The 13,395-nt window shown below is 39.0% G+C and overlaps 1 long non-coding RNA gene across 1 annotated transcript; it reads right to left on the reverse strand.

Annotated features, from left to right (window-relative positions):
- Window positions 1-11,563: 11,563 nt before the first annotated feature.
- LOC132608827 (uncharacterized) lies at window positions 11,564-12,996 on the reverse strand. Its single transcript, XR_009570535.1, has 3 exons — window positions 12,750-12,996; window positions 12,390-12,442; window positions 11,564-11,668 (listed from the first exon to the last, which is right to left on the reverse strand). It is a non-coding gene; the product is annotated as an uncharacterized LOC132608827 (long non-coding RNA).
- Between the last annotated feature and the right edge of the window lie 399 nt (window positions 12,997-13,395).

The raw sequence follows: 13,395 nt of genomic DNA on the forward strand, positions 1-13,395 counted from the left end.
AACATGGGAAAGTTATTGCATATGCTTCGAGACAGTTGCGGAAACATGAACAGAATTATCCAACTCATGATCTCGAATTGGCCGCGGTTATTCATGCGTTGAAGGTATGGAGACATTATTTGTATGGGGTGCACGTTGATATCTATACAGATCACAAAAGTCTTCAATATATTTTCAAGCAGGTGGAGTTAAACCTGCGGCAAAGGCAGTGGTTAGAATTGTTAAAAGATTATGATGCGAATATTTTATACCACCCCGGAAAGGCAAATGTAGTAGCCGACGCGCTTAGCCGCCGATCAATGGGTAGTTTATGTGAAGTCTCCCCAGAAAAGAAAGAGATGGCTCGTGAGCTCCACCAACTAGCTAATCTTGGAGTACGTGTAATGGATTCGGGTGATGTAGGGATTTACATTAATGATCCCACAGTTTCATCTCTGAACGCAGAAGTGAAAGAACGGCAATATGAAGACCCTCAATTGCGTCATTACAGAGACACGTCTCATGAAAAAAAGAAGTCTTCATTTGAAGTTTCTATGGATGGGGTTCTTAGGTACCGAAGCAGATTATGTGTGCCGGATGTGGCGGAATTGCGCCATCGAATATAAGAGGAAGCCCATTATTCCCGGTATTCTATTCATCCAGGTGCAACCAAGATGTATCATGATCTCAAATTGTTATATTGGTGGGATGGCATGAAGAAAGACATAGCAGAATTTGCAGCACAGTGTCCGAATTGCCAACAAGTAAAGGCCGAACATCAAAAGCCAGGAGGCTTATTGCAAGCAATGGAAATTCCTACGTGGAAATAGGAAATCATTAATATGGATTTTATTGTGGGATTACCCCATTCACGAGGGAAGTATGATTCTATATGGGTAATCGTGGACAGATTGACAAAAGCAGCCCATTTTCTCCCAGTTAGGACTACCTACTCAGCCGAAGATTATGCGAGGTTATATCTCAAGGAAATTGTGCGACTTCATGGTATTCCATTGTCTATTTTTACTTATAGAGGAGCACAATTCACAGCTAAGTTCTGGAAGTCCTTTCAGGAAGGTTTAGGCACTCAAGTGAAACTTAGCACGGCATTCCATCCACAGACTGATGGACAAGCTGAGCGCACTATTCAGACCCTGGAAGATATGCTACGAGCATGTGTGCTGGATTTTAGTGGTAGTTGGGATGAGCATTTGCCCCTTATTGAATTTGCTTACAACAATAGCTACCATTCCAGTATTCAAATGGCTCCATATGAAGCTTTATATGGAAGGAAGTGTAGATCTCCAATTGGATGGTTTGAAACAGGAGAAGCACAATTGATAGGCCACGAATTGATTCAACAAGCAGTACAAAAATTTAAGGTGATCCGAGATCGATTGTTAACGGCCCAAAGCCGCCAAAAGTCTTATGCAGACGATCGCCGACGAGACTTTGAATTTCAAGTTGGCGATTGGGTGTTTCTGAAGGTATCACCGATGAAAGGAGTGATGAGATTTGGCAAGAAAGGGAAGTTAAGCCCTAGATACATCGGACCCTATGAAATCATTAGTAAGGTGGGTCAGGTAGCTTATGAACTGAATTTGCCTTCGGAGCTTGAATCAGTCCATCGAGTGTTCCATGTTTCGATGCTCCGTAAGTGTATCAGAGATCCCACAAAGATTGCCCCGATAGGGGATGTGCAAGTGACAGAGAAGCTAACATACGAAGAAGTGCCTATTGCTATTCTAGATAGGCAGGTGCGAAGACTTCGGAATAAAGAGGTAGCATCAGTCAAAGTTCTATGGCGAAACAACAACAGGGAAGAAATGACTTGGGAAGCGGAGGAGGATATGAAAGCCAAATATCCACATTTATTCCAGCCCCCAGAGGAGGTCCAAGCTGAGATGTCAACGATATAAGGTATGTATGCTTTGCTTTACTCTTTTGGTCGTGCGTGGCCACAAATATATTAATATTGTGATGCAGTCCTGTGAAGCGATGATATTATGGGTAATTGTGGCAGGTTGGTAATGCCAAATTACAAAGGAAACTCTGGCGAAATTTTTGTAGAATCCCGAGTGTTTAACATTCGAGGACGAATGTTCCAAAGGGGGGAAGAATGTTACACCTCGAAAATTTTCCGTGAGCCTACAATAAATAGACCAATGAAGGGTATGAGTGTGCGATGTTTTACTAAGTAGGGAATGACTAATTATGAATTTTTGGAATTTAGAAAGTTGTAGAATTTCAATTCAGCCAGTGGTCGTAAAGCAGAATACGGCCCGTAAAGTGATTTACGGACCGTATACTGCCATCGTCCTCCAGCCTTTCAAAAATTTCAACTTTCTGTCCAATGTTAAAATGGTTAAATACGACTTGGTATACGGCCCGTAAACTGGTTTACGGACCGTAAACCTCGATCGTAAACTACCATGATCCTCAGCCAACCTTTCTGTTTTGATATGCTTAAACACGACCACACTATATGGTCCGTAAACTGGTATACGGCCCGTAAAGTGTGGTTTACGACCACTATTCACCCCGGCGACTGTTCATTAAAAATCAGATTTTGAGTTGTTAAAAAGGGACCATAAGCTCATATTATTTCATTTTCTCATCTATACCACTCAAGAAGTCTCTAGAACTCTCCAAACACTTCATCCATGGGAATTCAAGAGAATCAAGGAAATCAATGATCATCAACACCAAATCAAGGAAGCAAAGCTTATGAAACTCAAGTAGAAGTTGTCTCCTTCAAGAAATACCAAAGGAGAGGAGATAGGGTTTTGGTGTTAAGGTAGAAACTCAACTCAAGGCTTGTTCCACCATCAACCAAGGTATGTTTCATGACCATTCCATGTTGTTTAAAGTATTGGGAAGCTGAGACGCTTGAAACATAGAAGAACATAGAAAATGGGTCTTGAATGAGTGAATAGTGTCACAATTGGAAGATGGTTGAATGGAATCATGAAAGTTGATATGCTATGATTATGAATACGTTGTAAATGATGTTTAGGTCATGAAATAAGTATTATATACAAGGAAATGGGATAACGAGCTATAACCATAATTGAGAAGGAAATTGGAGATAAATGGTGGATTTTGCTTAAGGCATATAAATGACGTTTGTTGCTTGCAATATTATGAGTGTTGTTGTAAATGTTTTGGAGTTGAAATAAGACGGGGGAAAAGTAGTAGAAACAAAGGAAATGCTGCCTAATTTTCTCTATAGATAACGACACGTTTTTAAAGTTGATTAACTAATGTTAATACGATTCTCTCGTGAAGGTAACGACGTGACCTCGAAGGAAGACGAGTGATCGATAGTGTAGCTAAGCGACAAGGTATATGAGGCTAGTCATTTCTTCCTAATGGCATGAATCCTATAGCATGAATTCCTTTCCTCTTCATGAATTCCTATATTCCGGAAAGCTAAAAGCTTATATCCATAAGTGCCCATATAAGATAAAGAGATATGTTATGATGATGCCATGTTGTTAATGATGTTACTTATTGCTCACACTCACCTTATGTATCATTTCCTTCAAGGTGATGCAGAATGCTTATATATGTTCATAATGGAATCGAGGGTTCACGACCTTACGTCACCTCGATAGAATGCAGTCGTGCTAGAGTCTTTATGCATGTATGATGACAAGTGTATTTTGATAAGCATATTATTATAAGTATTTTATGATAAGCATGTCATGATTGCATCACACCGGGCCTAGTTGACCGGGCAGTCACCGCCAAGGCGGGCAGCTATACGGATACACCATGACCTTTTGGCATGGGCAGACACCACTAGTGGGCGGCATGAGATGGTACCCCGGACGCGGGAGGCCTGGACGCGGGCTATGTTATTAATTATCACACTGTTCTGATATGGACGGGCAGCTTACATATTATGCATATATGATATGGTGATGAGTATGAGTAAGACAGCATGCATCACTTCTCTTATGATTGTCATTAAGATCCAGATGTTTTATACTGATATTCTCATTATGTTATTGTTGTCTTTCTTCATTGTGTATGCCTATCATACTCAGTACAATATTCGTACTGACATCTGTTTTCTTTGGACGTTGTGTTCATGCCCACAGGTAGGCAGGGAGGTGAGCTAGATCCAGATCCATAGTAGCTGTCAGCTGATTGAGAGCACTCCATTGTCCGGAGGTGCTTATGCTCATTCTTTTGGTATATATGCATATTTTGGGCACGACGGAGTCTTGTTCCGTCTGTGTGTATTTTGTCTGTCAGTAGAGGCTCGTAGATACGCAGTGTGGGTTAGATGGTCTCACAAGATGTTGTTATATGTATATATTATTTTGATGGCCGAGAGACAAGTGTATAAAAAGCATTTATCTTTTCATATAAAATATAATTTTTCTACAATGTGTGTACAAAGTTAATAAAAAGGCAGTAAATGAGTAAGATGAGTAGTAGACCAAGCGGTGCTCGGTGGCTAGCTCCGGGTACCCGTCGCGGCCCCTAGCTGGGTCGTGACAAGTACGAACATTGTACTGAGTATGTAAGGCATGAATAAAATGAACATAATAAGGTAATCATAAGACATAAGATAAAGATATAACCTCCTTGACCTTTTAGGGTAACCACGTGTTACACATCATACATATATAAACATATCTTATGTACCATCATCGTTAACCGCGTCCTTGTACCAATCATACGCTGCCCACTAGTGGTGTTATGTCCAGCCCTCTAGGCACGGTGTAATCATATGCAGCCCGCCTTTGCGGTGACATGTCCGGCCGTCTAGGCATGGTGGAATCATATTCATCCCGCCTTCGCGGTGACATGTCCGACCATCTAGGCACGGTGGAATCGTATCATCATATACATCTCATAACTTATCATGACCTTTTCATAAGTTTATCATAAACTCATCATAAAACATGCATTAGAATTCAAAGATAGCCTATAACTATATCGGGGTGACGTAAGGTCGAGAACCCCCGATTCCATTATGGAGTAATCATGATCATCATACCTCACCTTGAAAGAACTAGCATCATAAGGTTAGTGTAATACAATGAACCACATTAAGAGATCGTACTTAGGGTCATTAGCTTTGTAGAAACATCATATCATAGACTTTAGAATATTTAGACTAAACTCATCATTATTACTATCATACTCGTAACATATCTCTTTCCTTTATTTGATGTGAAGCTCTTTATAACCATATACTCACAATTTATGATGTGTAGGAAAGTCATGGAAAGATAGGGGGATTCATGACATAGGAGTCAGGCCTTAGAAAGAAGGAACTAGCCTTACATACCTTTTCATTTAGCTATTCTATCGCTTGATCGTTCTCCCCCAATGCTCACGTTTCTACCTTCAACAGAGTTTGTACTAACATTAGATAATCGATAGCTTAAGCGTACTTGACTAAAGCTAGAGAAAATTGGGCAGCATTTCTTTTGTTTATACAACTTCCTCCATATCATATATCAACTCCTAAACATCAATAGTAACATTCATAATTTCATTTCAAGCTACTACTTAAAAATGCCACTACTCTCATATTCATGACCCATCTTCTACCTCCTTTCCTAATCTAAGTCTTTCAACCCCTCAATACCCTAAATAACATGAAATCATCATAAAACTTACCTTTGATAGTGTGGGAATGAGCTTTGGGTGGAAAAACTTCGCTTGAGAAAAACCCTAGTTCCACTTCCAATGAGATTTCTTGTCTTGGATGAACCCTAGTGAGTTTCTTGTACTTGATTCTCTTGGTTTGATGAAGTTGATCATTAGTTTCTCTTGAATTATTGTAGGGGAAGAGTGGAGGGGTTCTATAGAATTCTTGAGGTGTGGAGTGAAAAATGAAATGAAATAATTGAGGTTGGGGTCCCTTATATTAACTTAAAAATATGTCCCGACTCGGTTATACGGACAAACATACGGTCCGTACAATTTATATGGACCGTATCTTTGGTCCAGTGAAGGCACCAGTTCTGGGCAGTTTATACGGCCTAATATTTGGCCAGTATCTTTTGTACGGTCCGTATAGTGGACCGTACAATGCTCAGTTTTCCGAAACTTGTTCCCGTCGACTCGTTTGATCTCCAATCCTTCTGGAACCTTCTTAACACTTGTTTAACACTTCATTATCAAACTAGGGGATGTTATAACTCTTTTTCGAAGACATCATTAAGCCATCATTAACTTGATACCTCATAAATTCTTTCCGATGCACAACGTATACCTCGCCTTTCTTGACGAACGTTCTTTTCTCACCTCGAATGTCCTTGAAATCTCAATTAGAACCATTAAATACTACTCCTTACCTATAGAAACATCGTACACCTCGTGCCTTTCGTTAGTCTATTCACTATGCACCAACATGAAATTTTTCGAGGTGTAACATCCCTTTATTTCTTATGGCCTGATCATAATGATACAAACTTATACAATTGTCCTTCATAATGACTCCATTCCTAGAAATACTAGAAGCTTATGGTTTTTGAGGTTCTTATGATATTGTTGACATTTATCTCATGATTATTGATCTTTATCATATGGTTATTGATCTTATTCATTGATGTTGATATCATCTTATGGTTATTGTTCCTTCAAGGTGAAATATGTCCTTGATGATAGATCCATAATGGTAATCGGAGGTTTACCGACCTTACATCACTCTGATAGAGTCATGACATTTCTTGAGCTCTCATGCATGCTTATATATATGCGTAGCTATTTTCTCACACCGAGCCGCACTGGCCGAGTACGATACCCATTGTGCACACCACTGTAGTTGGGTATGGATATCACCGAGCCTATTATGGTCGGGTATGGATGACATCGAGCCTATCATGGCTGGGTACGATATTATATATATGTATGAAAATGTTTTTTTTTAACAGCTAGGCATGCATGACATCCGCCTCAAGGGGTATTCAAAGGTATAAATTGATCTCTTTTATCTTATGTTGTCTTCATACTTTCATTATGTTATTACTCATGCCTTACATACTCGGTTAATTATTCATACTTAGTTAATTATTCATACTGATGTCCTTTTTGTTGTGGACGATGCGTTCATGCCCGTAGGTAGACAGGGAGACAGATCAGATCCTTAGGCTGCTTTCAACGTCTGTACAGGAGCACTCCACTTGTTCCGAAGCTGCAGTCTAGTTGGCATGATTCTTTTGAGTATATATGGGCATGGCGGGGTCCTGTGTTTTCCTTATTATGATATATATGCATTCTATGTAGAGGGTCGTAGATAGATTCGTTCAGTTAGATGACAGCCTTGTCGGCTTGTATACATAGGCATAGTTTGATGACATATATATGTATGTATATATCTTTTGGGCTTGTGTCCCTGACGGTTTCTGACATTTGATAGTTAGCATTATGGACCACTTAGGTATGATTATGTGATGCATGTATGTTTGAGATGCTCGGTAGGTTAGCTTCGGGTGTGTCACGACCCAACTAGTGGACCATGACGAGTACCCGGAGCTGACTACTGAGCACCATTTATCATGCCATTTATCATACTCAACCTGGAGACATATCACTCTCAACACATGACATATCATTAAACAATCACCAAATATCTCCCCAAAACATGCATATATACATAAGCCCATGAGGCTACAAAAATAATGTACAAGACATACACTGAAAAAGTCCCATAGCATCTACAACCCACATATAAGTATCTACGAGCCTCTAACTAGAGTACTGAAATCATAAGTACGGGACAGGACCCCGCCATGCCCCAGTATGTACACAAAAGAATATACCAAGAAATGGCGATTCCAGAGTAGTGGAGTGCTCCTGCAAATCTGCTAAAAAAGCTCCTAAGCGTCTGCACCGTCTCCCTGTCTACCTGTGGGCATGAACACAACATCCATAAAAGAAAAAGAACGTCAATATGAACAATGTACTAAGTATGTAAGGCATGTACAAAGACATAATCAAGAAATAAGAAAGCATAAGTAGAAAAGGGAACCTGTAACTGATTGCCTCATAAGGCGGAATCATGCATGCTAACAAGAGAAAACATCATATCATGCATATATACATACATACATACATATATATATATATATATATATATATATAGATATATATATATATATATATATATATATATATCTGCCCGACCATATAAGTACGGTGTGATCATCATTAGCCCGCGTCCGTGGTAACCATCTCAAGCCGCCCACTAGTGGTGTCTGCCCATGCCATATAGACATGGTGTAATCATCATCATAGCTGCCCACTACGCCTCTCGTAGTGGTGACTGCCCGGCCATATAGGTGCGGTGTAATCATACATATACATAATATGAAGCCTGCATGGGAGCTCAAGTAAAAGCTATAACTCTATCGAAGTAACGTAAGGTTGGGAACCTCCGATTATGTTATGGAATAGTCATGATCATCATGTCCCACCTTGAAAGAACTAGTAACATGAGATGAGGCTAACAACAATGATAAATCATCATGGGAAACATAGAATAAGATCATAAGCCTTATAAAAGCATCAATTCATAAACTTTGGAAACTTTGGAATTAGAACCATCAATCTCATCATTATCATAAAACATATCCCATCTCTATCTTGTAAAGAGATCTTAAGAACCTTTAACTTTCATCTTTTAGGATGGAAGAAGATCATGGGAATATAGAAAAGAATCCACAATATAAGAGTCATGCCTTTGAAAGAAGGGGACTAGCCTTACATACCTTTATGCCTCTCTAGCCTTGTCAACTAAACGCTTCCTTCCAGGTTCACGATTCTACATTCAAGAGAATTCGTATTAAGATTAGATAACCGGAAACATACTTGAAGCTTAGCTAAGACAACTAAGGGCTAACGAAAATTGGACAACACTTCCTTTGTTTCTACAACTTCCTCCCTATAATATAATAACTCCCAAACATCAATAATAACATTCATAATATCATAATCAATAACTCCTTCAAATTCAACATTATCCAATTCTCACAATTCCTTACCAAAATGATTCATGACCATAACTATGGCGTAACACCGTATTCGTTCTCATATAATACTTCTTTAACATCATTTGTATCATTTACAACAAGATTTCACTCATAACATATCGGGAATCATGATTCATGTCAAACTACTACTCAAGAATACCATTATTTCCACATTTGAACTCCATATTCCACTTCCTTCCCCAATCTAAGTCATTCAACCATTCAATACTATTATTAGCATAAAACGAATACAAAACTCACCTTTTATTATGTAGGAATGAGCCTTGGATGAAAATACTTCACTTGGAGAAAACCCTAACTTCATTTCCAAGGAAATTTCTAGCTTCCATCAACCCTAATTAGTATTCTTGCACTTAATTCTACTAGTTTTTGCTGTTTGATCTTTGATCTCTCTTGAATTTGTTAATAAGGTGTGTCGATTCTTCTAGAGGTTTCAAGAAGTGTGGAGGAAATGAGGAATGAAAATATTAACTTGGGGTCTTATATTTATAATTGGGAAAAATCTGATCCGTCATGGATTATACCGACACTTATACGGTCCGTACAAAGTTATACGGTCCGTACAAAGTTATACGGTCCGTATAAGTGACCGTGAAATTGCACCAACAACCATCCTTTCTGTAACCATTATACGGTACCTTATACGGTCCGTATAAGTGATCGTATAATACTCCCAGTGATCACCCCTCACTGTGACGATTATACGGACCACTATACAGACCGTGTAATGGGTCATATAGCTCACCCTTTCCGAACTTCTTCTTGATGTTTCGTTTGACTTTCAATCCTTATGAAGCCTTCTTAACACTTTTTTAACACTTCATTAACAATCTAGGGAGAATTATAGCTCTTCCTCAAGACATTATTAACTCATACTAGCTCAGCACCTTGCAAAGCCTTCCCAAAACACGACTCATGCTTCGCCTTCCTCAATGAACTTTCTTCTCTTGCCTCAAATGTCTTCAGAATCTTAATTAGAATCGTTAAGTACACCTTCTTACTTGTAGGGACATCCTATACATCTTACCCTGTGTTAGTCTATTTACCGCATAACGACATGAAATTTTTCGAGGTGTAACAGGGTATCCGTCATGGCCCTCTGATTGGGTCGTGACAAAAGTGGTATCAGAGAAATTCGTCTTAGGGCTGTCTATGAGCCGTGTCTAGTAGAGTCCTGTTTATGAGTGTGCAGTGCACCACGCTTATAAGCAGGATGCTGCAGGACATTTCGGAAGATTGACCTTTATTTCTCATATTAGATCGTACGATAGAGCTATGTTATAAGGATTCCCTTTTCCTGACTGTGCTCTTTGATTTCAGTAACGCCTATGAAGAGGAAAGCTTTAGCAGCCCAGAAGGGCAAGTCAGTGGTTGGTAGGAGAATTAGATGGGTGCCACCAGTGGGGATGGAGGAGGGAGAGTCCCAGAATGAGGTTCCGTCTTGATCCTCTCATACTCCGCCCGCTCCAGAGAAGCATAGAGAAGCCCCTGCCCCAGCTCCAGACTCAGCATTCCCAGTTCCTCCACCGAATGCCTCAGGCTAGGAGATGAGAGAGGCTATTCATTTGTTGACCCAGTTAGTGCCGCTCAGGCCCAGCGACAGGGTACGGGTCATTGTGATAGGGTTGTCAGTGCCAGAGTTGGAGATCTAATTAATTCAGACCCTCCAGAATTCTTTGGGTTGAAAACAAATGAGGACCCGTAGAACTTTATAGATGGGATGTTGAGGACATTGCGGGTGATGCATGCTTCAGACACTGAGTCAGTGGAGTTGGCTTCTTATAGATTACGGGATGTTTTCGTTCATTGGTATGAGACTTGGGTGTCGTCCAGAGGGGTTAGTGCACCTCCACCTGAGTGGTTGAAACACTGACATGCTTAAAAGGGGATTTCAAAACATAAACGTACTTCAAAGACGATTTCGAAAATAGACATAGCTTAATTCCCGCTGAAAGCTAGCACACGTATTCTTCCAAGTTCAACAATCGTTCTACAATGGTTATCAATAACAAAATTTAGAACTTTAACCCATTTTGGGGATTTCTATCCTTAATCGAAAACTAGGGCTTTTAAAAACTTCTAAACCCTTAAGTCTCTGAAGCATTCAATTAAGCATTTAAGATCAACCAGACAACAGTTCAAGTAAGTTAAACGAACAAGAAATCAATGAGATAAAGGATATGCAATTGTCACACCCCAAACTGGAGGCTGAGACCGGCACCCCAGACTAACTTACCGAGCACCACATACGTTACTTGTCTATTAATCTGAACGACATACATGCCGACAAGGCCATCTTGCAATAAAATAAATAAAAGGACGACTCTTTATTCATCATCAGCTCAAACATATGCGACAATATATCTGTACATATATAAAGGGCGACGAGGCCACTAGGGCAAACACCGTATAGCAAAACATAGGCCGATAAGGACACACAACACTATTATTCACAGGACATATGTCAACAAGCCTCTAGGAGCAACAAGACTGTTAGAAGGTTGGGATAGGGCCCCCGCCATACCAAAATTTTATATATATATATATATATATATATATATATATATATATATATATATATATATATATATATATATATATGAATGGAGTGTGACAATCAATGCTGAACTGGGGCAGCCTACCGGGAAAGTCTGTCCGTCTACTTAGACCTGCAGGCATGAAACAAAGCGTCCCAACAAGGGACATCAGTATGAATGAATGTACCGAGTACGTAAGGCAGATAAGAACATATATAAAGGCATCAAACTAAAGACAAACAAGAAATATTAACTTGAATTCAGAATGCCGCTGCGGGCGCATGACATCTATGCTTATACTTAATATACTTTTTTGTATATATATATATCCAGGCGCTCTGTGGGGTCATATCATACCGTGTCCAGCCGCTCTATAGGGCTAAAATCATCATCATAACATACCCAACTGATCAGTGGTAGCAATACATATATATATATAGCGCATACTAGTACCCGCTGATTATAGCTCGAGGTGTGAAGTCATATCATATACATATATATAGAGCACACTAGTGCCCTACCCCCCAATTATAGCTCAGGGTGTGTACTTTATATATATATATATATATATATATATGCATGAGAGACATTAGAATTACATTCTGAGCCTTTTGAAGGGATGTAAGGTCGCTAAGCCTCCGAAAAACATTATGTAGCTAACTCATCTATCAAAGATTTCATTATGAACAAGGAAAATGGGACATGACATAATTTATTGAATATAGCTATGAAGGAAGAACATGAACATTTCTAACTTAACATGAATAAAGTCATTTTGGAAGGATGTTCGTTTATATTTCGGTTTAGTCGGGATCATGCCAAAAGAAGGAAGAGAAAGAATGCCTTAACATACCTTCGGTCCACTTATCCAACGCCGCAGCGCACTCAGCTCGTATGCACCTCGACCTACCAATTCGATAATAGAATTATCAACAACTAAGGAAAGATAATGTACAAAACATCAAGCAAGAAGCTCGCTTATAACATCAACCTACACCTTGTGACCTTCCTACTTCCCTCAAAATACTCAACATATCCATACTCGTACCATCGATTCCCAGCTATTAATCATCATACATGCTACTTCAAAACAACCCATCAAACTATAACAATCCATATTTATCTTCCAACCGCCAATTCATAAGTTCTTACTTTAACAATTAACCCGAGACTTAAATATACCCAAATACATGTAAGAGAAGATAAATATTACCTCAAATAACTTAGAATCACACTTAACCCAGCTTGCTCCAACTTGCAACAACTTTCAAATAAACCACAAGAAAAAGAGAGGGGCTACAGAATCACTAGGAAATAACCTTCAGTCCGCGCGTAAATGGAAACGTTGCTGCTCTATTACTTCTAATTCTTATGAAAAATGATTGTTGTATATGGCTATATATGTATATAATGTTGCTGCTACTACAAAAAGAAATGACTTTGTTGTACCCTTTCTTCAAAAGAAGTTCAACTAATATATAGAGAAGTTATTATATATATATCTGTTTAAAGAGAAATCTATTTAAGTTGATGGATATATATCTTGAAGAATTGCCTATGTAACATGGCCCCCACTCATTTTAAGACTTCCATTAATGCAATTTCTTAATAAGAAGCCACCAATCTTGCATGTAATTGATAAGGATCAAACTTGTTTCTTTGAAAATGGCCCACGTGGATCAGCCCTATCCACATAGTACATCCCTTTATTCATTATTTAATCCTTTATTTCACACAAATTTCAGCATTTACTCACTTTCTCGGATAATTAATTTTCAATTATCATCATCGCACATTAAAATTTTAAATAATTTCTAGACTTCATCCTTTTATATACTGAGCTTTTTATTTGAATACTT

Source organism: Lycium barbarum, chromosome 9, assembly GCF_019175385.1.
Source record: "Lycium barbarum isolate Lr01 chromosome 9, ASM1917538v2, whole genome shotgun sequence".
Lineage (NCBI taxonomy): Eukaryota > Viridiplantae > Streptophyta > Magnoliopsida > Solanales > Solanaceae > Lycium > Lycium barbarum.